The sequence below is a fragment of the Camponotus vicinus genome, unplaced genomic scaffold (assembly GCF_025532165.1).
Source record: "Camponotus vicinus isolate PSW18456_S1 unplaced genomic scaffold, iyCamVici1.0 SCAF_11, whole genome shotgun sequence".
Lineage (NCBI taxonomy): Eukaryota > Metazoa > Arthropoda > Insecta > Hymenoptera > Formicidae > Camponotus > Camponotus vicinus.
In genome coordinates this window covers 10,189,414-10,216,743 of record NW_028141947.1, presented here as the reverse complement: position 1 = coordinate 10,216,743, position 27,330 = coordinate 10,189,414, and the positions used below count along the sequence as shown (strand labels likewise).

The window sequence follows — 27,330 nt, the reverse complement described above, 5'->3', positions numbered from 1 at the left end:
ACTAGGGAGCGGCCGCTACTAGAGTAACGATGATTTGTTTTTCGCTTGACAACTTTTGAGCACCTAGTAACTATTGCAGTATCCGTTTCCGTATACGGATGGTCATGGCCATTGTAACGCCATAAGCGCGGATCGTGAACTCGCGGAAAGAAACGCGCATAAATATAAAATCGCACGTTGTCGCGATAATAGCAAAGTATCTGTATAAGTAAAGACTATTCATTGGCAATGATGTATCTCGTAGATACGGTAAAAACTAATGATTAATTAAATTACTGCACCATAGATGTCATCTTCATTTTTGATGAAATAAAAAAATTATAAATTTAGATTTTTGATTGGAAGATTTACAAGCAACTACAATTATATCAATTGAATAATTTTTTGATATTATCAGAAAAGATATCAATATATAAATAATATTTTATGTACGAAAACTCGATATAATTTGCGAACGAAGCTCCAAAATGGTTCGCAAGCAATCGTCATAAACATCCGTGTGTGAATATGTATGTGTTTGATTGTGTATGTGTATATCCGACATCTATGACCGCATTTCGTTAGTGCACAGTTGCATTGCGGATTTCTATTTAGATACGAGATATTAATAAGCGACTCTGGGGGAAGAAAGAGAGAGCGTCTTCGTGGTAGACTAAAAGCCACCGTTGCCCGGGTTTTGAGCGAGAAAACGAGGAATTTGTCTGTAAAAATCTGGTACTGACGTGTCGCGATTTATTAGTATCTCTCAAGCGACCGCGAATTCCGCGTTCACGAAAAGCCATGGCACGTGTCGCGACGCATCGCGTCGCGCCGCGTAGTTGTTATGCGACTTGGCGTCGAGATGTGTGAATGTAGCCAGCGACGTCATTAAGCAAATTATGTGGACTGATCCGTCTCAGATTTAACGGTTGTTTGCTTTTATCAAAACCGCGTTTTCTCCACTGTATATTTTATATCTGTATTAATTTTGTGATAGAGAGCTCTACAAGTTTATACGTTAATTCTTTATAATATGAACTTTGTTTTTCATAGATAGATTAGATATTTAATCCTTTAATTGTTTCTTCTATTGACAATCACTTTTCATATAATAAAAAAAAGTGTAAATCAAATTAATATGAAATTAATATTGACAAGTCACAATTTTTTATGAAAACCATAAGCTTGATGTGATATAAAATGATGATAGAAAAAAACTTTATTTTAATATCGTATATACTTAAAGTAAAATATACATCTATTTTTTATTTTTACAGAATCTCTCTCTTTTATATCTTGGATTTTTTTATAAATTTTACACGAAATACATGATTTTGTTATAATTAAAAAGCGCAAATGTTTAAGATTATGGATTTAGATGTATTATGGGTTTTTGTTCAAAAATAAATATTTTACAAAATAAACTTACCGAAAGATAAAATGTTACCGAACTGACGAGATATAAAATGAGATAGCAGTAATAAAATTTCATGAACAGCTATTCCGAAAGATTCGATCTATTTGGACAACATTCGAACGATACGCTTTCTGCGGATGATTGAAGGGGCAATATAGATTCTTGATCGTAAAACTATTTTTATTCGTTTTATAAAATATATTTTCATAGAGTGTCCATTGCACGACTAGTGTTATGCAAAATTGAGGAAAACGACTGACAGTCCGCTGTTTACGGCCGTATTCTTGATAGCGTATCTCGAATAGCATTTCCCGCGTATGTTGCACGCGCGATGAAGACGATGCACGATGTCGAGATTACACTTAAGACACAACCGACGTATCTCGCGTAGCGATCTTTCGATTACCTCCCTCTGTTCAGGAACTTTCCTCTTGTTTTATCCTAATTCCTTCTTATCATTTCGTTATACGGCTTAATACCGACGTTTTATTTACATACTTTTCCTCAATTCCTGTATTTGTTCCGGCAGATAAGTTAATAAAACGTTAAATCTTTTAAAATAGCTCTTAGGAATTTTTTTATTATGTTTCTGTCAACCCTTAGATTAATGAAATCAGATTATAATTTCACACAGATATGTATAATAATTACTAAAAAAAATATAATATAGTGAATATATTTATTCATTATAGACATATATTTATGACGTAAGAAAATTAATATTAAAATTGAGAAAGATTTAAAAATATTTTTATATTAATTTAAAATTTGCTAAATTGCTTATATTGATTTAATTATAAAAATTATTTTTTTTAACGCTATGTATTAATTTGTAAATAATAAAGTGATTATTCTCAAATAAAGATTTTGTCGGTAATATAATCTAGCATATAATCATCTTTATATTTTAATTTTCTCGATCTATGCAAAAGTGATATAAAAATCTTTTTATAATTAATTATTTAGTAAAATATTTAGCAATAAATTAATTTTATAATGTCTTGACTTATCTGTGTTGACCAATAGCGATTCTCCTGGTGAAACATTGAAAAATTATGCGACTCAACAATTTTAATTGCGATCGATTTAAAAGCAGGACACGCTAGGCATCGGCTAGTCTAATGCTCGTTGCACACGATAGTGCATACGCGGCCAAACCATTTTATTGTCCGAGAGAAGGGGAAAGAGGGAGAACTATATTCTCTACTGCATTATATGCTAACCGAGTGGAACAAACCGTATTGTATCCTACTGTCATTTGCTAAACGTAAATTAAACCACGTAATGGATGTAAATCTACTATTAGATAACATAGTTTAATTACTTTACATAGACTAACACGCGATTGATCGTAAAATTGCTTTTCTCTATATGGTGGTTTTTTTTAATCTATTATATTACTATTATATTACTTGAAAAATTGTTTTACTACATTAAGTAGATTATGATTTTATTCCAGTCGTTTTATTCCACGATTTAGAAAAACTGTGTTGAAACAACATAATCAAATGGCTTTCACGTAGATGTTATTTTCGTGCATTTGTAAATTGTGTGAGCTGTCACTTCAAATACGCAGATATCTTCAGACTTCGGTATGAAATACGGTATGGGGAGTCAGTCGGCTCGAGATGGCTATGTAGTGCTCCATCCTTCACTCCGACGTTTGCAAACTAACTTACCAGCGCGATGCATTCGCAGCATATCCATGTGCGTGCACGTGCATGCAAACTCACATGCGGGACGGATTGCCGCTGACCCGTTGTTAAGTTAGTTCGCCGTGCTTCGTGTCGCGCTGTCGGGGGAGTAGTTCTGCTAATTAAATTGGCGCCGCGCGATTGGCATGTGAGGGCAGCGAAAAATAGTGGTACGTTCCACGAGGTGACGTTGTCATGGCACTAGGTCACCGGGAAAACTACTGATGGACAGCAATCGGCAAACTTTCGAATTTATACCCGTTTAAACATTACCCTTAGATTTCACGAGATGAGTGAACGTTATTAAGAGATTAACGTTATCCATTAGTATTCATAGTTGAATTTTGATTTTAGACGACTGCCGCGAATGCAGTTTCCATGTTACAACTATTAATATGTATAAACTGAGACCTTTATCTACATTAAATTTGTTAAAAACTTTTTGAGACAGTTTTAATCAATTTTTTGTATGACATTTAGAATTTTATGATTAAGAACTTTTCAAAGAAAGATTCTTATACTTTAATTGCATGCAAAATAATTAGTTCAAGAATTTTTTAAACTATCATGTTTAAAATGCAAATTTATAAAGTTATTTAAAGTTGTGAAAAGAGAAGCATGTATTATAAATTGAATGCTATAAAAATGTGAAAAATAATTCAATTATCTACACGATTAAATACAATCATGCAAAATGTGTGAATTTTCTTGTTTGGAAGTATGGATTTTTTATTCTTGTTTGTTTTGCGCGTTCTTTTTATCGTCAACTCATTCAAGTTCATTTTGCAAAGATTCGATGGAAACTCGAAGTATGCTTGTTCAATATAAGCTCGTCCTTAACTTGACAACCGGATCTAGAAAAAGCTTGACTTTTCTCTCTGAAGTCCCAAGGGGGGACTTTTCATTCGAAAGAAAAAGATGTTTGCCGACCGCGATATTTTTGTCGTATCGCGCATTCGTTTTGTATTGGGCTCACTTCTCGACTTCGAGTGAAAACTTGGAGCATGCTTATTCAATTTGAGTCCGTCTTTAATTCGATAAGTGGATCTGGCGCGTTTGATTTTCCGTCTCGAATTGAGGAAAAAGAGAAATGTCGACGTGTGCAGCTCCTACTTTTCTTCATTATTTTGATCGCGCGTTTTCGATCTACTTCATTTTTCTAAAAATCGAGTAAAAACTTTGGCACTGCGTTTGCTTGATTAACTTAAGTTCGTCACTAATTCGATAACGGGACGTAGAAGTGTGCTTGATTTTTCGTTACGAAGTTCTTAGAAGGAGAAACATTGGAGATTTCCATTGTTGTTGATTGCTCTTTTTTCGATTGTATATTTACAATCGATTTTATTCTTTACGTATTTTAATAATTATTTTCATAATAATTCATTTTGCATTTATGTTTTGCTTCTTCATTATTAGTTATTTAAAAAATACGGATTCTCGTATTATTTTTAAATCGAAATTGTGTGAATTTATAGAATTTTGAAATAAATTGAATGTATATTTCAAAATTACACACATAAACATATCGTTGTTTTTCTCATCTTTATGGATTTTTTTGATCAATTTTAATTTAAATTTTCTCTGGAGATAAATATCAAGTTGTTAATAATTTTTCTCAAGTCGTAAATCAAAAGAGAGAAGGAGAGGAAATAAATAAATTTTATAAATATTTGATTATTTAATCTCTCTCTTTCTCTCTTTCTTTCTTAAATGGATTTTATTATTTAATTGTAAAATATCTAAAAATTGTATTGTGTTAGTAACTAGAAAAAGATTTAAATGACTATTTGCGAAGTATCCATTCGAAACTAACGAGAAAACTTCTTGATGAGTCATTTATTTTCGGATTTATTCGAACATTATTGCAAATTATTTTGTATAAACCGTGTCGATTTCAAACAATAAATGAATTTGAGAGCATTGTTTAATGAAATTGTAGTAGCACCGCTTTATACAATTCGCCGAGCACTTTGGTTTCGATAAATTTTTGTTTGCATTTATTCCCGGCATAAATCTCGCGTGCACGAAGTCGACCGAATGTATATCATAAATTTGCAACATTCGGGGGTGCAACATTGTTTTCGCGGATACTGGTTCGAAAAAGGAAAAACAGTGTTTGCGTAGTTTGTAGCGGGGGTAAAAAGTAACACGAGAACGAACGAGCGTTTCATTACACGAGGCGGAAGGAGCAGCGGACGGAAGAGGAGAGTTGGGAAACGACGAGGGGGTTAAAACGGAGAGTGGGTACGACGCGGTTGGTTACCGCGCGTAAACGCACGCTGCGCACAATTACAGTAACTAATCGCATTGTTTTCGTAGCTACGACACGGCGTAATACGTCATAACATTCGATCCAACCCCCGACCAACCCTTGATCCTTGGCTCGTCCCCTCAGGCGTTGACTCTCTCTTCCACGTATGCGTCTGGAAATTGTCGACCTACGTGATATACATATCCAGGAAAGTGCAGATTTACGCACGTTTACGTGCACCATGTTTGTTTGTAGGAATCCGCGAGAGTTAAACGTGTACGTTGCATACATTGTCATATTTACCGAATCGCGAAACAAGAATTGCCAAATTCTACAAATAGATAAAATTAATTCGCAAATTTAGATAATCGTTAGAATCACTAGAATTAACTGTTACTTATGTATCATACATGTGGAACTATACATATTATACCATAATACGTATATATTTGTGTTGATATAGCACACAGTATCATTTAAATTGCATTAAGATATAATATAACAAATGTAAGAATATATTATATTAAAACTTAAACACAAATATTACGCACAATGTAAATTTCATTTGTATAGAGATTCCCCGATACAGTGAATGAATCGTATAATTTAAAATTCACGTTTTAGTGTTAATAAAAATAATGCAAATTCTAGATTAATTTTCAATAAAAAGCTCGTTAGCCAGATGTTGTAGGGAAATTGAGAAAGCTATACGAACAAACGATTTCGAGCGTGCAAGCACCAGTGTTTCTGTATTTCGCCTTTTTCTTTAACTTTTTTTTTTACTGATTCGCCTGCTACCCCTTACCATACCACTTCGAATTTACGGCGAAATTGTTAAACGACGTTTGAAAAATTCGTGGCACATACCATCGCCCGGTTTCCCCGGTTTTCCTATGATCGTCGAATTTATATCTTCCACTTCCGTTGGATAGGAATGCGAGTAAAGTCGTGGGTGGAGGCAAGGGAAAAGGAAACACGTTAGCGTTACAAACCGTTGCGCGGTTGCAACGGATCATGATCCTGAAGGGAACATTTCGAAGTATTCGAAACCTTAGTAGTTAATGTATTCATAGCTTGTAATTAGAATTAATGTTTAGTTGCCACTTGATAGTAAATGAGTAGGTGTAGTACTAGCTTCCTGGAATTTGTGAGTTAATTAAAGAACTTGATTGACTTTGGCAATCCTAATACAATATAAAGTATTTTATATGCATTGTATTACATAATGATGTAAAATGTGTGGATCATTATTGCGGACATACCGAGCAATGTTTTTTATAATAAATAAATCATAATTTACATAAATCAACAAAAAACGATATGATCGCGAAATATATTCAATCAAAATTTATATTAAAATGGATCAAATTCTTTGAGAATTTTGGAATTTATTAAGTAGAAAGTATTATTTATGAGAGAGAGAGAGAGAGAGAGAGAGAGAGAACATTGCATCAATTTGTTACATGTAGCAATATATTTTACTTATTTTTTATAACTTGAGAATAGACTTGAAATGATCTGAATGCTAATATTTTACAAAATATAAAAAGAAACATAAAATAGCATAAAATTTGATGCTATGTTTTATATAGTCTTATTTGATTATCTCCTAATTTGGAAAATTAATTTACCCTCTGTTAATTCCGTTCCGCGATCATGTATCTAATTCTATCATATTAATCTGACTTGAACCAAATCAGCACATCAGTGATACGTTAAACGGAAATTTAGTTTACGATTAATTGCCAAGATATTCAGGTATTGGGAATTAAGGAAAGCAACGATACCGAATCGTCGAACGAGCGGAAAAGCGATGACGGTGGCTCCGTACGCGCAACATTCTGCGTACGATCATATTAAGCGCTCGTTCGAGAAACAAAGCGAGATTCTCGCGCGGAACTCGGAGATACGATTACGCCGCGTATCACGGCGGGATGCGTGATAATAGCTATTTGCATTAACGATCCGCCGCGCTCACGCATGCGGCACGTCGCATGATTGCGGGCCGGTTGCAGTCTCGGGCCGTCCCGACTCAGTCAATCCACAATTCGAGTCCGGTACATCAGAGAATCGTACTAACCCGACCAGGGATAATCGCGTTACCTTCCCGATTCTGATTACCGACCTTAATTAGACAATGGCAAAATGATGCGTGGCCCGGCCGAGAGCTTTCGCGATACGCGCTTGCCGTCGATGGCCTCCCATTTCGCAGAGCTTGATTATCCGATTAATCGAACTGCGCCGCGTCGTTCGGGCCCTCTCTCGAGGGATTAACTCTTGACTTTTCTATCCGCTCTTCCTCGAATTTTCGCGAACATCGATATTTATTAATCTTTCGTGGACGGGAGCGATTTGAAATTATCAAACATTTATTTTACTCTTCTTTTTCATCTTACATAATTAAATTTCTACAAATCACGCTTTTTCAAAGATCTAAGAGCATAATAATGTAATGCGAAATCTACTAATTTCCGTAATTTAGTATGCATTTTTTCTCTATATTTTCGTTTCATTCAATTTAGAGTTGACGACAAATGTGATTTGCCTCTAATTGAATGAATATCTCTCGCTTTTCTTGCATAGAATCAGAAATAAATTTTCTAATATTTGCAGTGTACGGCACTTTTCTATTTGATATTTTACAGGAATAAAATCAGTTAAGCATGTCTAGCCATGGACACCTTATATCTTCGAATTTGGCGCCGCCCAATTTGCAGCAAAATATCGAAAACATCCTCGCTATATCGAAGCATTGACTTTCTGCTCACGTTCGCCTTCTTTTTCAATATCTTTCTTTCTTGTCGCATTGACGCTGCAAAAAGAACACAAAGGGATGCATTTATGCTTCTTGATTTTTTAGAGAAATGAAATAAATTTGGATAAAAAATCCTGTTTTCTTGCATATAATTTAACGGGGCGACTTATTAATATGGAATTTGTTAAATCTTACTTTTAATCGAAGATTTGATCAGATAAGATTCATATTATAATTTGTAATATTTAAAAATTTATTTTTTAACATTCTTTTTCTATAAAAGATAGAAAATAATTTATATCTATCATGTTATAAATTAATCCTCGATAAATATAATATATATAAATGGCCATCATTTAAAAATTTATTTATTATCGCCATTATTTAAAAAAAGATTTAATTATGTAATTATGTAATTTCCATGTTCTTTTCAATAAATAACTAAGGAATTTTTTACTAGCATCCTACTCTGAGAAAAATCTCGTTGGCATCCATTGCCAGCATTTTAATCACTGATATATTTTTCTGAAATGTTTATACATGCGCGATAAATCAGCCACGAATAAAAGTCACGTCTCTATTTAAATGCCGAGGTTGGGTGCCGGTCGTTACCTCTTGTCGCTGGGCGACAACGCGGGGGGCGGAAAAGCGTAGGAGACACTTGTAAGAAATAATTGAAATGTCGAGCATGTTTGATTCATTTTCCGCAGTTTCTCATTTTACATCGGAAAATCTACGGATGGATGCGAGACGATTTGTTCGCTACAAAAGGGGAAAGAAGCTAGCACGACGAGAAGAAGACGAGGGATGAGATCGCGCGATAGGGCATGAGAAACGTCAAAGGCTGCGGTATATCTGATTGGGCGGCAAGTCCCGGCTTTATAGGAATGCACTTATCCGATTGGCTTCGCGAATCAGCCGCGTCAGCTTCTTCGTTTGCTTCTTCCTGGCTTGATTCTTTTCTGTGCTTCACGTTAGACGATGATGACGACAAGCGTCGTCGTTGCTGTTTGCCCATCCACTGATTTTATTCCAGCAACTTTCATATCAGATACGATTTGAATTTCTTTAGAGAGTTTTGCCGCATCGCTTTCGCCATCGGCGCACGATTTATTATAATACTAGCGATAGTTTTGATATTCTTGAGCCAAGTATCGAATATTTGCAGTGGATATAACAACAATACTTTCGATAGTTAGTCATTTGAATGTAATTTATAATAACGTTGGGTTATATAAAATAAAAAGGTGTATATATTTTTTTTTATGACTTCTAGTAGCTTAAAGTAACCGTTGAAGATATATATATTTTATATACATATATACATTTTTAACAGTTACTTTAAGCTACTAGGTCACCAACAAAAATCGCAAGATTCTTTCTAGAGTTTTGAATTAGACTCATCCGCTATGTTAAATGTCTTCATATAATTTTTTATTACGACAGATATTTTAAATCTAGAGTTATTTCAGCTCTGATTTCACTTGAGGTTGTACATAATTTCAATGATATTGCCAAGCTTCCGATCAGGACAAATGACAGCAACCGCCTTTTGCCTACGAGTCCTTATGATTGTAAATGTTCGCAACGGCAGGCAAGCTAGCATTTTCATTAGCCAAGATAATCTGTTTACTGTACGTTACAACGATACGGCAATCCAACGTTGCATACATACCGGCTCTCGGAAACCATGAAGCTCGCAACACACTCAACCATCTCGTACTCCCTCCTGTTCGCGTGGTTCCGCGCTGCTGGTGAATCTTGGGCGAACCGGTCATGAATAGTGCATGGTGGTCTGCGCCGGTATATGTATATATAGGCGCCCTATATAGCGCACTATAGTGCAACGACGGAGTCGTTCCCAACGCCATCCAAGCCCGGGCCGGCTGGGTGCGCAGAGAGCGAATTGAATAGTGGACGTCATCTAATATACAGGTTGTCCCACATGTTCCGCTACGCGTCACGTCGTTTCGGCCTGACATTATTTATTGCCACGGCGTTGGATACGCTGCTTCGTGTTCTAACCCTCTCTTCTTCCTCCCGCATTCTCTCCTTCCACTCACGATCGTTTCTCTCTTTCGCTCTCTATCCCTTTCTTTTTCTCCTATTCTCTTGCCGTTTGTTCATCGCTTTCTATCTTTCTCTGCTCCATGCCTTTCGTGTGCTTTTCAGCGGCTCTTTCCATTTTCGTGCGATGCATCTACATACATAGACTTCTTGCGCGACGCCTTGCGTGTATCGCAGCATCCACCCCCGACGATGCGCGCGACAGCATCCTGGTCCCGTGCTTTCCACTCCGCCCAGTGTTCCACTGTATCCTTGGATCTGTTTGTTTACCGCCGCAGCACAATTTCCAGTGATTTATACCTCCCGCGCGCCTCGGCCGGCTAGCTGCCCTCGAGTGGCTGCGCCGGAATAGCCAAGTTTTTCTGTCGTCCTGGGTCCAACGTTGCATCAACAATGCAAACAATATGAAAGCCACGTGTAGAGTATCCTACATTATTACTTTATCCAAGTAGATGTTTCTGTTTGCGGTAATTCAAGTAAAGTGGATATTAAAGGTAAAGTGATCACATATACTAAGAAAAAGCGGTGACTTCTTTTCTTATTTTTCATTAAAATTATTTACAAGTGTGATCTAATTAAAAGAAAATAACAATTTATTCACTTATTCTTTTAGTTCTACAAGTAATTTCTAACTTTTATCAAAATATAGATATCTTTTTTTTGTTAATTTTGTTTGCAGCATTGAATGCATGATCGGTATGAGATGTATTTGAATTATTAAGTGTTTAAGAGTTTCATTTCCAAATTCTCTTTGGTCATCCTACGCACGTCATCCACATAGCGGCATGTATCTTTTGTTACGCGACCGCCTACGCTAAATTGTTAACCAGGATCATATTCGTTTGAATGCATTGTCTGCATTCGTGTTCGTTAACCGAAAATTGTGCGCAACGAATAATTACGCGCGGTTACCAATAACGCAGCTGCGGAATCACTTTTCCGGAACGATCTGGAGATGCCATTCTATTTGAATGAGCATGCCAAATGACAGGGGAAAAATATAGAAAATAGAGTAATAAGAGTGCAGATTTATATTGAAATAAAATTACAAAAAACAGCGCTTCTACTCGAGAAGCTAGGAGCTTTTTCAGATAATCGAGTTTTTTGTCTGTCCAAGTAAGAGAAAAACAAGAAGCAGACTACAATTTAAAATTGAATTAAGTTTTGTAAAAAGAAAAAGAATATTGCTGGTTAATTGTTTTCCCTGAAAGTGTCTGCGATTAACATTATCGTTTAATAATTAAAGTCACGTTTAATTATATATTTAAAAATTGTTAATTTAATATATTCAATATTTAATTTATGATTTAATATATTCAATATTTAATTTATGATTTAATATATTCAATATTTTATGATATAGCACACATAACTCGATAGAAAATATTATCAATTAATATATAATCTAATGTATGTTCGCGATATGTGCATATAAGTTCTATAAGATACAATCGCGCAAGGAAGATTTAGATTAGTTTAGAAAAATGTCAAAAAAATATCTCGTTTTTTAAAGTAGAGAAAATCGTTTGATAATCCTTTATTCGGCCGATGTGACTGACCGTTCACGTTGCCGCTGGTATCGCTATCGGTTTATCCGATACATCCACCCTCGATTTTATACGACCCCGCGAATACCCGTACACGTGTAAACGTAATCTAGGTCATGCAGAAAAAGAGACAAGTTTACGCCGGGCGATTTTAGCTCACGCTAGTAAGACACACACCCGCAATGGATGAAAGCAGGGCGTGCGTGTACTAGAAGCTTAATATTTTACGTAAAAGGTCCGAAGTACGGATCACGAGGGGTGGCTTCCGCGGAAAAATTGATTGTAGCGGATTCTTACACGCTTCCCTTGTGAGCGCTTTGCTCCCCTAAAGCCTCGTTAAAGTTGTTAAAAGTAGGGTGATCGCCACACACAAAGTATTTTTCGTATTTGATTCATACTTAAACAATAAATAAAATGTTAATGAAATGTTAATTTAATATATATTTGTAAAATATATAGTTATGATAAATCTAATATATTTTTTCATGGAATGTTTATAAAAATATTAATTAAATTTATTATACTTATAAATTTCATAATTTTTCGACGCATGTATTTTTTTATTTTAGATAAAAGCAAAAAATATGTAATATAATATTAACAAGGAATATTTAATTTTTATAGCCGCATTTATGAGACGCAAGGGAGGTTGAAGGCATGAAATACAAAGTCCGAAGCGCAAAAGTTGGAAGTTGAATAAATGCGCGACAACCAAAGTCCATGAAACTGACCAGCGACTGTTCCTTTGATATTACAATACCCAGTGCGGTATAACGTCCGGACGAAATCGGCTTAAGTACTTTTGAATAATAACGAAGGGCACGCGCGTCAGCCTCGACAAATGCGAGCATTACGTCGGATCTGACTTTTGCTGGAAAATTAAAGGAGATTCGCTTTCATTGGGAGCGGCCATGCGCGACTACATAAAGAATAATTTAATTTTATATGTTCTGCAATTCGACTTTTTTCCCAACTTTTCGCGCAGTCAGCTTGCTGATGCACTTTAAGTGTTAAAATGACATTCTACGTTGCATTTAAATTTCGAATTGCACACATACTGCTTCACACACACACACACACACACACACACACACACACACACACACACACACAGATTACCTTTTATTAATATCTTTCCTTATCCTCCCATATTGTTTGAATAACATTGAAAGCAACAATGTTAAATTCAATTTTTATTCTCTTATGTATTATGTATATATATGTATAAATATTGAAAAATATATCAGAGAGAAATATTATATTCATTCATATAAATAATCTATCTCCATATTTATACATGTTTTTAAACGAAGTGTTGAATTAACAAATAAGTATATATTATTGAGTATATTATTTATAATAAATTATTTTAATTGGACAATTATATAATGTATTTGACAATTATATAATGTATATACATGCATACATACATATATATATCTGTTCTTTTTTCAGCAATTAGGATTATTTTTCTTTTGTAAATATATAAATAATTGTAACACTGATGAAAATGAAAACCATTATCATAATATTGTACAATAATTTGACTTGCAAATACATCAACATTTATTGCTGTGCTTTTCAAATTTTTCTGTAATTTTCTCTTAATTTTTCTTTTCATTTCTTTTTCTAATTAACTCGCGCAAACACTATTTATACAATATAATTGGGCTTAGCGCCGAGTAAATCCGAAGGGATATCTCGTAACTTCTACATTCTCATTCGCATATCTCTGTTAACCGACAAACTGCAATAAATCGTCGTTCCCGCGCGATGATGGGGAAGGACGACGCAGTCCGGAATTTCGAGAAAATCGACTATGGTCGCGATGACGACCGGTACAGTGCGGTGCGGTGCGGTGCGGTGTGGTAAATAAACGAGCGTGCATGCCCTTGCTCGCTCGTGGATATGGAATTATTGATCTATAGCTGTAGCGGCGATTTATGGTCGCGGATAATGCATTCGGAATGCGTTTAACGGCCGAAACGGAGTCGCCTGCGCCACCACGGACCGACTGGCGACTTTGTTTAGGCGACTCAGGAGGAAGGGAATCACATCGGACAAAGGCCCGGAAACATTCCCGGCGTGCCGCAGCGATTCAATTTGTTTTATTCATTTTCTCAAAACGCAAAAATACGCGTTAATCTCACCCTTGTCAAATTACTTTTAAACATTGAAAAGAGTATTTTCAAAGCTCCAATTTCATTTATATTGGAAATCTCGTTTTTAGATAAAAATATTTCCTTGCGAAAGTGTAAGGAAGTTTAATTTTCACGAGCACATCTACGGTTTTTATTCGCTCTCACGTAAAATTTTGTCGTCCGAACTTGTACTGGTTGCAATGTCGTGGATTATAAAAGCTGCCATAATGATTATCGCGCGGCACTCAAAATAATTTGCACAATTTCGAAATGTGTATACAGCTATTGTTATAACATTTTATTCTCGCGACGTTGCGCGCGGCTGGAGATAATTCCAAATATAATTTTCATTCGCTCACGGATCATAAAATATCGTTCGCTTATGAACATTGTATTTACATTTTAAAATGAGTTGTATCGACATTAAATTAATTAACAATACTAATTTAATTAATATCATGGTAATACGATTTTTGCATATTGGTTGCAGTTATTCGAAGTGCATTTGCATTTCAAAAGAAATTCTTAATTAAAGGAAATGCATTTAAAATAATTCGATGTACGCAGACCTTTTTGTACATTCATGTTTCTACTTAACCGTGTTAGATAACACGCTGCATTCATTAATTGTACGCGAATTGCACATAAAATGTGCTCCCGTCATACATTTTTTTCGCGAGTTGTTCCGCATATTACAAAATTATACACGCGCGACTGAAACGAGTCGTTTCGCCATGTTTTTCGCACGTCTCGACGAACCTCGAGAAAATTGCGACACCACTGCCGTTCTAGGCTCTCTCAACCCACAGGTCGATTTTCATCCCTTGCCTCGCGCGTCCGCGCGTTTCCTTCGACGTTCGGGTCGCAAAAAGCGAGCTCTCGTACCGAGCTCTCTCGCTTCATCCTCTCGACGAGAGCCGGTCTGAGGCTGTTTTGCCTTCTCGCGCGAGGACATTTAAATTGCGCGTCGGCCCTTTAAAAGGCCGTTCCTCTCACCTCAACCTTTCGCTCGGCGACGCGGGCGAACCGGGTCGAGAAAAAACGCGCAGCCATGCACGATTTTACGGAAAGCTGGGCTCGGAATTGCCGAAGCGACGAAAGGAGCCGCACGAGAAAGAACAAGAAGATGAATGAGAAAAAGGGAGGAACGGAGAATGACCCGATTTGATGATTTCCGGTGCGGCTAAGAGCAAGGCGTGGAAGAAAAGAAAGATGCGTATACATAAGGGATAGCGTGCAACGACGGAATAAATGAAAAGGATAAAAATTGGATATACCGTTTCGCTTAGACAATAGTGGATAAATAAAACGAGGCTACCTGATGCAGGTGCCGCCATCCTGCGGAAAGCACAGACAGTTGAGAAGGTCGGGAAACGCGTATCTATTTTTCACAGACCGCGTATATTTGCATGCCTTGTACATACTCACGACCGCGAGCATAAACTTCGATAAATTCGTAACGACAAGCACCTAATATCTTGAGGATCTGTCATCTACTTATTCTTACTTTTAGTAGAGATATTTTGTACGCGAGAATTTTTCTATTTCTCGTGTTACGCTATATTGTAAAGGGTTTACTTTCTTTTCTGTATTTATTTATGGTCTATTATGTAATGTAGAATTATTCTTTATTGTTATATATTTGATTTTAATTATTTATCTTATTTCTCTTTCTCTTTTCCTATTTTTTTAATCTTTATCTTATCTACGTGTAAATATAATTTTCGAAATCGTTGTACCTTGGATGATAGATTTATTCGGACGGATTGAATTTAATGAATCCGTCTCGTACTTTACCAACTTTTGAGAAATCTTCGCTCTCTCATCTCTATGTTCTCGAAATCTGTACATCACTCTTTCGAAGAAAACGGCACAAATAATTATGACGGACCGAAGTTTTCGCGACTTCGTGCGATAATCGACGCTCTTCGAGTGCCAGATTTAATCGGTGCGGGGTCGCATTTAATGAATTCGTTTCGCAATTTTCCGGCATCTCGGGATGCCTTCGACGTCATCTCATCATCTCGACTTTCTCAACTTTCCGGATTTCGCTCGCGAGAGTCCCGCTGCTCGTCGTCGGCTCTTATGAATCAAATTGGAATCGAAAAGCGATAATTACACCGTCGTAATGGCTGCCTTAAATACGGGACGAGCGTTCTCCTTTTTCGTGTCCCCGCCTGTCTCCCTAACGTCGGATGGCGCGGCAACTAATATAAACTGACTGACGGATGAGAAAGAAGGATGAAGAAAAACGGTGGGAGAGAGGGAGACAGAAAAGGAGTTGAGACATACAAAGCCTTCGATGTCTCGAAGGAAGATGGTGAAAGGAATTGGGGGATAGCAAATGGATCCCCTTCGCTATGCTTCGAAAACGGAAATGAACGAAATGGCCGCTAAGCGAAAAAGCTTCCCTTCTTTAAGCCATCGAAACCATCTAGAAATGAACCATGATTCGTTCATAACTGGTCGGTAGAAGAGAGGGTCGATTTCTTTATTTTTTTCCATATTATCTCGCCAATTTTTTATCTGTAAAAAATTATCAAGAGTTGTCATAAAATATGACATATAAATAATAAAATGCGCATACAATTAATATATTATCTATGTAATAAAAAATAAATGCATGTGATTATGATTGAAGATCCGCATAACTTTTTATTTTACGTTTTTGTAGACTTCCTTATCTACTTTTATGTCCTGTCAGTGAACTTGACATTCAAAAGGGCCAATATTTCACTTTTATCATTGCCGGGAGCACCCCTGCTTCGTTTTGAACGGCGAGAGAGTGATCATTACAATAAGTTTGGGAGATGATGCGGCATTAGTGTCGAGTACGTTAGCGGGCATATTTGTCAATGGGTTGCTGTTAATGACAGCGACCCACCCCTCGGCTCGTAGCCGCCGTTACCCTATCCACCGTTCATCCCCGTGTTCTATTAAACTTTCCGTACCATTAACATACGTAAATAACCCATCGTACTATCTATGAGCAATATTGCAAATGCAATATGAATTCCATAGGAGAAAATGCATTATTCGCTATGACATGCATATATGTATAATATTCAATATCTCCCGATCGATAAAATTCCAAATTTATATAGATTTTCCATTAGTACGACGCTTTAACTCAAATTTAGCAATTCAGGAGAATTACATTATGAATAATTCAAACGTCGAATTATGAAGTTTCTGTTATAAAATTTATACGTACGCTTGGCGAACATAATAATATATATTCTACGCTACACAAGCACGGGCACGTATTTTACAATGGTCAGTATAAGACGGTCTCTGAAAATACGTGCATTGTGCGAGTATCGCATAAAAGAGATGCGGGAGAAAGCAGCCAGTGCAGAGCATAAGTTATTTCTGTGTGCGCCAACTATATCGTACCCGTGGCAAGAAAGTTAGCACCGAAAGGGTTGATACGTACACGTACAACGTTACATTTACAACGGTATTAGTCGACTGCATCTCGCGTAAAAGGGAGCGGCATTCGCCGAGCGATGCGCATCGTCAAACGACGAGGATAACGGACGAAGGCTATGATGAAGACGACGAAGCGGGGGAGGGGACTCGGCGATAAACCTTACGCCTCGTGGCGCCCACGATGGGCATCAAACCGCGGCGGGCCCTAAACATTCCGCGCGTCTATAAGGCGTTAAACGTAGTAACTTTATCGCCACACGGCCAATCGGGATGCCAAGCCGAGAGGCGCTTTTACGAGCGCGCGAGACTTAGCCGCGCGTCCTGATACTCCGGTTAACTTTCCCGATCGTTATCGGCGACGCAGTCACGGTCATCGCTATATATGCCGACGACGCGAGAATGAAATGGAGATTTGTCCCCCCACGAGTCAAACACATCCGCATGTTCGTCCTGGAAAAAAATCACGTTTACGATGTTGCATTTACCTGGGTCGAGCTTACATCGAGTCGTATCGCCTGACATCATCCTCGTATCACGGCGAATAGACCACATCCGGTTGTAATAGTAACATCTCTTATCGCCACTTTCTCTTGATTATGCTGCGGACGTAAAAGTGTAGGTAAATGCAAAAAGGTGGAAAATCGCGGTAGTTAATCGCACGAGCGCATCAACATTCAAATATATGCATATCGGACTCTTGCTTAAATTATAGCAACCATCAAAAGTGCGAACATTGTTGTTTTAATATTAACATTTTTAGATAAATGGATGCATTTTTATGTCCGACATTTATTGTGATATATACGTGACTGTTTATGTTGAATATTTTATATTATTATGTTGAATATATTATGTTGAATATTTTATTCGTTTAATATAAAGATACGTAATGTTGTTATAGATTGATGTATCATATGGATAAAAAGCTAACCTTTCAACTGCCTAGCAATTATAGATAATTAAAGAACATGATGCATTCTTCGTATTTCAAATAGCCGATGAAAAAAATAATTTATTTAAAAAAATACTTTTTGTTTTAATGGTTCCGCTTCTCAGAGTGAACACCAGTAATCTTGATGGTTAATTTAAATGCAGAAACGATGGAAGATCCGCGTGAAATTAAAGGCGCAAACGACGAGCGGGTTGCATTAATTTTCGATGATCGTCCGCAAAAAATCCGAGATAATCAGTGTGAAAGGCGCGAGCATTAGGACGGGAAAAAATCGAGGGCTGCGCTCTTATCGGAGCGGACACCTCCTGGGTACGGTAACGACGGTCACGACGGTCACTGGTTCTCTCCAGAGATTCTCGTCGCGCGGCTCAGGATCGACGCAATATTCGAACCCTTACCCTGAAATCCACGGGGCAGCGCGCACTCTCTTTCTCTTAGCTGCAACCGCGGCGTTGCTGCTCAGGACTGATCCATATGTAACACGAATGAATATTCAATCCCGCTGCGCAAGAGTACCACCCTCTCACTCGGCTTACCATGTTCGTCTCTCTCTTCTCTCTCTCTTTCTCCCGCCTTCCATCATTCCGCCATCGTTGTCAACGACGTCGTGGTGAATGGCAACAGCCGGTGATGCCACAACGACGACGTTGGCTTCATTCTTGCGAGAAAGAGAGAAAGAGAGACAGAGGGAGAGACAGAGAGATCGCAAGTGCACCGATAACGTTGAACGACGATAGCACTATCTCCCCGTTGACGACGTCCTGCTCTTCACTGCGGTTATCCCGGATGACTGCCGTGGTAAATAGGGGACGAAAAATTCTATCTTGCTAGAGTGAGTGAGAGGAAGAGAGAGAAAGAGAAGGAGAAAAATTTATTCGGCACATGGATTCTCATTAGAGAGAGAGAATAAATACACTTTATGTGAAATCGCGAGATACAGACTTGTGTGGCGTTTGATATGTCCGTACATAATTATATATTATGATATATTGTCTTTTATAGTTTAAAAAAAGAACGAAATGGAATAGTGTTGTAACATACTTAAATGATGCATATAATGTAAGATAAGATAGGATTTATTATTTTATACGCCAAGAAGAGAGGGAGAATGAAAACGCATTGTCAGATGATTAAAGTGGATCTCAATACTTAAGAGATGTACACAACTGCCGCGCACGATAAACATATGTTCGTCCTTATGGGAGAACAAGCGAAAGCTCTCGTGAATGCGAAAGGTGGAAGTAAGCTTGCTGAAGAAATATTTGTTTACTGATTGGGTAAATGTGAATTTTTCGTAATACGTTGCTGTCGGAAATGCCTATGAAGGATGAAGAGGCAAGATTCAGACAACATTTGTATCGATTTGGTACATAAATAACTGCATCATCGAATGCGAAGACGTTTTAACGAACGTAACGAGATTTACATAGGTTTACGTTAACGGTTTTCGCTTTGGATTTTCCATTTGATATTTCTTTTGATATTTTTAATTATATAAATGGCATGCGCGCTTCTATACGCGCAATTTTTACATCTCTTGCAACTTGGTAGCTTTCTCTTTCTCTGAACCGGGGTAAAATTCCATTTCTACAGATTAAAGATTATCCGAAATAAAGTACTGCACAGATTATAAAGTAGCTCATATATATTGTGACTCTATTTTATCAAAAAACGTGAACTTTCCAGCAGGATTTATTTTTTCACTTTTTTGACAAATATATAATCTCCGAAATTGCATTCTATGTGAAAAATCTTCTCTTTTTTATCTTTTTATTATAATTTTAAACCTGTAAAAATATTTGCTTTTTTGAGCAATTTAAGCGTGTTATTTTATAATAATATAAAGAACTTAAATTAGAGATAAAATAAAAGAATATAAAATAATTGTATATAATTATATGGCATCGCTTGTAGAGTTATTCCTTCTCGTTTTCAATGTTGGAAAAAATGTAAAATTTGTAAAATAATGCAACATTTTTCAACAAGCGCATATTATTTAACATATTCGCATCAAGATGTAGTACGTTGTTTTTATGCAATAAATCGAGATCATAGGTATCCGTTGAGTTGGAAAAAATTGGCTTCGCTTTAGCAATTCTTATTTGGCTTACGAACGATAACGCGACTACTAAACGATCCCCCATACAAATGTGTTTACCGCGAAACTTCGGTGCGAAGACCCAGTTTACGTTTCCCTTGGATGCAGAAGGGAAATTCGAGATTTATCGCGCGCGCGTGCGATCTGAGCTTTTCTCGAAATTTATAGGGTCAAAATTCTCGCACTAGAATTTCTTTCGCCAGCACCAATAATTTCACGCGCAAAACTTCATATTTGCTGTGCTACGCTATAGTGTAAATAAGCGAAATTGCTTTCGTGAAAGTTTGGATGTTAAATATTTCTTTCCTTTGCTATGTCAACTATGTTTTCCAGAAAATGAGAAGATTAATCTATTTTTTGAATATTTTAATGTTATTTTTTTCAAATTATAACTTAGAAAACGCAAAAAACATGGGAAAAGTATTTCTTTTTAATAGTGTTTATCCATTTCATGTTAAGAGACAATAAAATACATAAAAAATGATTGATATTTTGATAAATTAAGCTTTCAAAACATAGGATGGTTTAATCTTTTAATTAATTTTAAACGAATCTTAAAAGAATCTTTAAGTAACGATTATTTAAAGTTTAAAGTGAACGTAACATTGCGAGAGAAAAAAATTCTTGTAACGAAATATTCCTTAAAAAAACGTCTGCATTAATTTTGTTAGGAAAAGCAATTATTATACTGCGGCGAATCTTATTATGAAAGGATTCCTTCGAGAATATCAGCTAAGAGATAGATCGGTTACATAGATTATGCGATTATATAGAGAATTCCATAGATACTTAAAGTCGCTTCTCCGGCAATAATTACAGCAATACAGCGGAAAATAATTTTTGTTTGAATATTCCCAAGAATCGATCTTCGGAGAGAGCATCGCGAAGAAGCTCACGATACTCGAGGGAACTCGAAGGTTTTAGTAGAAACGGTTGAAAGTTGGAAGAGCATTGCGCGCGTGGCGCGTACCGAGAAAGAAATTTATAGCAGTTCGGCAAGACTTTATGCGATCTGCTCCGCGAAATTGTTTTATGCGTTTTCCGTAACCGTATCAGCTAGTTTCGCGAATGGCTCTATGTCCACCATTGCTGATTGCTTCTCGCATTGGTCAGCAGATTTATACACACATGTAGTCTTGTCATTACTATTTGAGAATAATTATGAGTTAATTATACAAAGAGAAATATTTGTATGATTCTTTTTCTCTCTTGCTTTTTTTTCCTTTTCTCATCTTCTTAATACATGTCACAGTCACGTGTTGGTATTAACAATGATAAGCGAGATGTGCGTTCCGAGGGATTCTTCCTGCCTTCGGTTTTTCTGATAAAAAATTGGAGATGGTTCAGTGCGTCGGAAAAGGCCCGATGGGAAGAGCTCACGGCATTTGCGGTATGCGGTATCTGGTTTGCTTTGTCCGAATTTTTGTGTCCATTTATCTGCACATTTGTTCGCCAATTCTGGTATCCTCCGGCCAGGACTACCACCATCACTAGTACCGGCATCCCTTGTCACCGGCTTTCATTTCTAAAGCTAGCAAGCCCTTCTGACAAGCCCTTCTCTATATTCTCTGTCTCTCTTTGTGACGTTTTCTCTCTCCTTCTATCACTATCTCTGTTTCTGTTTATCTTTCTTTCGTTTTTTGCTTCTCTTCAGTACCGAAATGCCTTTGTTTTTGCTGACTGCCTCGTAGTGTTCTAAGCCCGATTGCAATTTCGACGAGCTCGTCTCGTTTCTGTAGCAAGTTGATGCCATCGACGGACAGTAAGAGACCTATCATCGTATGCCTCTGGATTTTTTCTTCTTTTAATATGAAAAGAAGCATGATGAAAATTCTTGACTAGTACAATCAAAGATTACAAATGATTCGAATAATCATTGTAGAGCATTATGTTTCTATATTTAAAGATTTAGTTGAGTAAAAAAAGATGCGAGAAATAATTTATATTATTACTCTCTCTCATATTTCGTAAAAATATATGACATATTTTTCTTATTCACTTTTAGATTTTTATTTAAGTAGGTTGATGTATTAAATGGTGTGCATTCAGAAAATGTCGGAAAAAGTTTGCATTTTTAATGCCGCTCAAACCAACGGAAAAGTGACTTTTTCATTATGAACCTTCACCTGGCACTTTGCTTACCATTCTTCAGCGACTTTTTCGAAATAACTTTCTCTCTTACTTCCTCTCTTTTATTGACTTCTATTACTTTCTCGAGAAGTCGAGGAAACGTCTTGCGACGCATTTTCCGTTTCGTCGTCATGGTTTCCGTTAGCGGTTAATAGAACTGACGTGAAAGATAGCATTGCCCGATTGCTTTACTAGCGAAATATGAGCTTTTCAACTCGTAAAGGTTTATCGGCGTAAAATTTTTAAAATATGAAGAAAACTGCAATTGGCTTGTTAATAAATATTATGTAATATCGGAAATTCTTTAAATAAAAATTCTAAATTCTGGAGAAAAAAAGGAGCGATGTCAAGTATAAGAGTTTTTAAAATAATAAAGTAAACAAAAATAATCAAAGATATAAAGTTTATAGAGTAAACAAGTTGAGACATTCGTCAATAAATATTTTTTTTTATTGCAGACGTATGCGTGATAACTTCAGGTTCAGATTCGTACTGATTTTTTTTAGAATAAATCTGTTCGCGTGCGTACATGTACGGAATAAACAGAGCAGGAAGATAAATGAAATCTAGGAGCGGTCATGTCGAGGTGTGGCTTTCGAAAGATTCGTGATCGACCCGAATAGCGATTTGACGTAACGCTATTAGTATATCCGTCGAATTGTTCGCTAACACGAACGTTCTATGTCAAACTTTTGCTTATCTGATTCTAATTCCCAACGTGCGAGCTTATAAGTTCATACTAAATATAGAAATAGAGATAATGCTCGCAAATATTGAAAGAGCATACGATATTTTTTAACTAAAATATATTATGGTTAAATTTTTGACTGTGTCTTATATTAATATTAATCTTATATCAAAATAATTTATTTCTTACTTAATAATTATGCTTTTTTTGATATTATACAAGGAATTTATCTCTTAAAGATTTAATTTAGTTTTATAAATAAAAAAAATAAACTAGTTATATAAATACACACATTTTTTGAAATATTGAGAGGACTATAGATTTTGTTTTTACGAGCACATCTATATTTCGATATTAAACTTTCCCAAACATGTTGAGTGTGCTAGTTTCAAAATTTAGATACTTGTATATGCCAATCATGTCACAGGATCGTGTCTTCGTACTCGCGTATATCGCGTAATCACCATGAGACGACAGCTGGACGTGCAAGCCTGATCGCCTAACCTCGACGGATCGGAAGGATGCGGGTTGCGAAGACAGGCGCTTATTGAAGTGCAATTAATCAAAACGGCAACGCGACTTAGGGACAGGCATCGGTGGCGATACACGTGTACGATCACGTCAGCGCGGATCCTCACTGGCGACGTCGATCCCCGGGTCACCGTGTCGTCGCGAGCCCTTGGCGGTGATCGATCGATCGCGCTTCGGGGTTACCGCAAACACATAGATACCGCTCCGCTTCGATTCCTCTTGGGAAAGCGATCTTGACGGTCTTTGATAGCACAGCGCTTCATGAATGTGCAAAGTAGACAGAGCGCTGGCGGTGGCTCTACAAATCGATACCCGGATGAGAAAGTATTGGTACGGCCCGTAAAAATCAAGATTATTATCGCCATTTTCTTTGAATATTCTATTATATGCAGAAGATATACTATTATTTTTTGGAATTACGAAATTTACATTTTTATTCTGCATAGGATATTCCGGAAGATTATTAGAGAATGTTTGATGCTAGAGATTTTCGGCTTCCTCAAAAAGAAATATATAGAGAAAGTCATACTACTGCTTAAAAAAATGTTATTAAGTACATCGCGCGAATGGAGTGCTATATATATGTATATGTATGTTAAAACTTTTTTGTCGCTTCGTTTAATTAATAATTTATTCATCGCTTTAGATAAACATAAATCGATATACGTTGCCAGAAAAAATTGGCATTTCGGCTGAAATGCTATCTTGGATGACCTCGTAGCCTGTAAAAGACTGCTACATATATTCGATAGTTTGGAGGTATCAGAGTTATCATTACACAGGTGACGGTATCAAAGCCATCGCTATAGAGTTCGTTTTTGCGGGTTTTCCAGCGTGCGGCTTGGAAGGAACGGTTCACGAAAGACGCTCTATACCTTGCCAAGAAGGAACAAGTCGCGCTGCGGGCCGCTCTTTGATCGCGTTATCAGGAAACAATAGCTGTTTTGCCTGGCTTCGCTCGACTTTGATCGCCCGCCATCTCGGGAAGTTTGCCTAACCCAGGGAGGGCCTTTGAGCGCGCGCACCTTTATCGGAATTCCCGTTCTAATGGACTCTTACGGGAAGTCTTTGCTTTTGCTCGCCCTCCCTCTGTGTCTCCGAAACTCGGCCGATGTTATGGTCTCGCGGATGTATTCTCGATGGTCCGATAATTTCTGCCGAGATTGATTTTTTATTCGTAATCCTTATCGAAAAACAACCTCAATTTTGATACTTTAACTGCGATTGCTCGACCAAAAGATTGAACAATAATCCAAACGGGTGCTATTGTTTGTATAGTGGATATATGAAATGCGTTTCATAATTACTATTATGTAAATTAATAATAATAATCGATATCGTATTAATTATATTTTATATATTTTTGTGTGTATGAGTTATAATATATATACTTTTCTCTATTATTTCAGTATTGAATTATATAACGAAATTTGCTGTGAATATATCAATATATGCATACAATGAATATATCTCCCATCTATTAATAATAATGCCAATATTGTAAAATACATTATTCGTCTTTTAGCCTCGATAATACCATATATGTATCATGTACAATATATTGCCTTTTTCATTAATTATATATTATATTTCATACGTTATTATGCTATCATATGTATTCTTAAAAAAGAATGTTTCTTTTATCATATAAAAAATTTGTAGAAACAAAATTGAAATATGAAAGCATGAAAGAGAGAGAGAGAAATGGGATTATTATAGAAAATAAAGAATAAAATTATTTTTGTTTATGGGTAAAAGTAAAAAATGAATTTTTATGGAAATCTTTGCAATCTATTGCGCGATTATAAATTATTAATTTTATTTTGAAAAATTAAATATAAGCTAATATTGAAGCAATATAACTTTACACAAATTAGAAATATGATAATTTTGTTTTAATCTCAACTTTTTTCTTCATAATTTGAATTTTATTACGCGTGAATTTCTATTATCCTTCTTTTAAAAAAAACGCAATTATGTAACAGATGTTAACAATATGTTTTGTTATGATAATAATATTTGTTGTATTAATAATACAATCTTGGAGACTCACTAAGAATTTACAGCTTCTCCAAGAACACTCACTTTCATAATCAATTGAATGTCCGAGTGCTGGTAACGCGATATCCATTATCGCGGATGTTTTGCAGTCAGCGAGCGGCAAGTCCGTGTCATTAGCGCGTCTCTGACTGATCCCCATCAGTCATCTTTACTCGTGGATGACAACCAAATTCGCAGTGCGCCGTCCCAGATTGATGGATCCCCAGTCCCTTTCTCGGTATATCCTTTGCGCATTGGGGATGAAAATCCACCGTAGTGATCCCACGCGCATACATCCGCCCGATGGTCCGAGCAATCCACTGGCCATTAGTTTCCAAATTATTACGTTTCCCGAGCGAGGACGGTAAGAAACGTTTATGCGCGTGTCACGATGATTTATGGGCCGCTTGCTCACAAACGTATATGTGGGGTTCCTTATGTGTGACTCGAACGTAATAATCAGCGAAGAAGGAAAAAAGATAGCTATAGCTAAATCTGATGATATCTCTATCTTTGAAATTTTGCTTTGCTTTCTTTTCCATACGTATAAATAATAAAAATCTCAAGGTGACAGCAACATATTAGCGTTCACAAAAGTTGAGAATTCTTATATATATATCATTTTAATTATTTATAATTATATAAATACACAATTGTGTGTTTAGTCTTATGATTTTCATCTTATATGTATATTGCATAAAAAAATACATAAAAATATATCAAGAGAGAAGCGGAGATCAATTTGAGACACGGTATATTGACAAATTCGGTTGTCATGTATGAATAAAGATAATTATTCAGTATTTTAGTTATTCAGAGTTTTATTTTAATTTTAATTATTAAGTTATACTTTAATTGCATAGTATTATAAAAAATGTCAATGTTATTTTTCATGTAAATTTAAATTAACAAAACTTCTAATAAAAGAGAGATGTATATGATTTTTCTTATAATGGAAATAATACATAAAGCATGTTTTCATACTTTAGATTGTGAATGGTATTGTAATGGGGAAAAATATTATAAAAAAATATGTAGAATAGTAACTAACTTTTTCTATGAAAAGAAAAACGTTTTAAAAGATAAACCATTTTGGCTTTACCAAACACTATTCTAAAGCAAGGCGAGCAATTTTAATGGTTTCCAAACACAGCGCGCATTACAATGAAACCGATGTTGCGAACGGCTACACGTTTTATGTTTTCCGGCGATGTATGCGAACAGCACTTTTATGGTATCATAGATTCATCTCGCGAGCTCGATTTTATCATCATAAACTCGATGGCGTAGAATACATGGCGTAGATCCGTGGTTCAATGATTCCTTCAAATTATAAAAGTCACGGTGCGTTGTAATGATCGAGGATCACGGATTTCTTCTCCCCGGAACTTTCTCTCTTTGGACCTTTCTTTCTATTAGAACGAGGGAAGGGAGGAAGTAGCGCGCTCGACTTTAACGTTTACGACGGATATAAAGGGACGACCTCCGGATAAAGGGAGACAATTGTCCGCCACGTTCCGAACCCTGCAACCCTTCTTTCGTCTGCGATCTCTCGCAGGACGGTGCGTCGCGGTCCAGCAAGACTGGGAATGGACGGCAAACTCGCTG

At 36.5% G+C, this 27,330-nt stretch overlaps 1 protein-coding gene and 1 long non-coding RNA gene across 8 annotated transcripts in view; both read left to right on the top strand.

Moving 5' to 3' along the window:
• Nucleotides 1–27,330, top strand: part of Rbp6 (RNA-binding protein 6) — a 620,420-nt gene that overhangs the window by 265,944 nt on the left and 327,146 nt on the right. The gene's annotated exons all lie outside the window — the stretch shown is intronic.
• LOC145961471 (uncharacterized) lies at nt 23,517–24,957 on the top strand. Its single transcript, XR_014435642.1, has 4 exons — nt 23,517–24,012; nt 24,129–24,235; nt 24,329–24,441; nt 24,516–24,957. It is a non-coding gene; the product is annotated as an uncharacterized LOC145961471 (long non-coding RNA).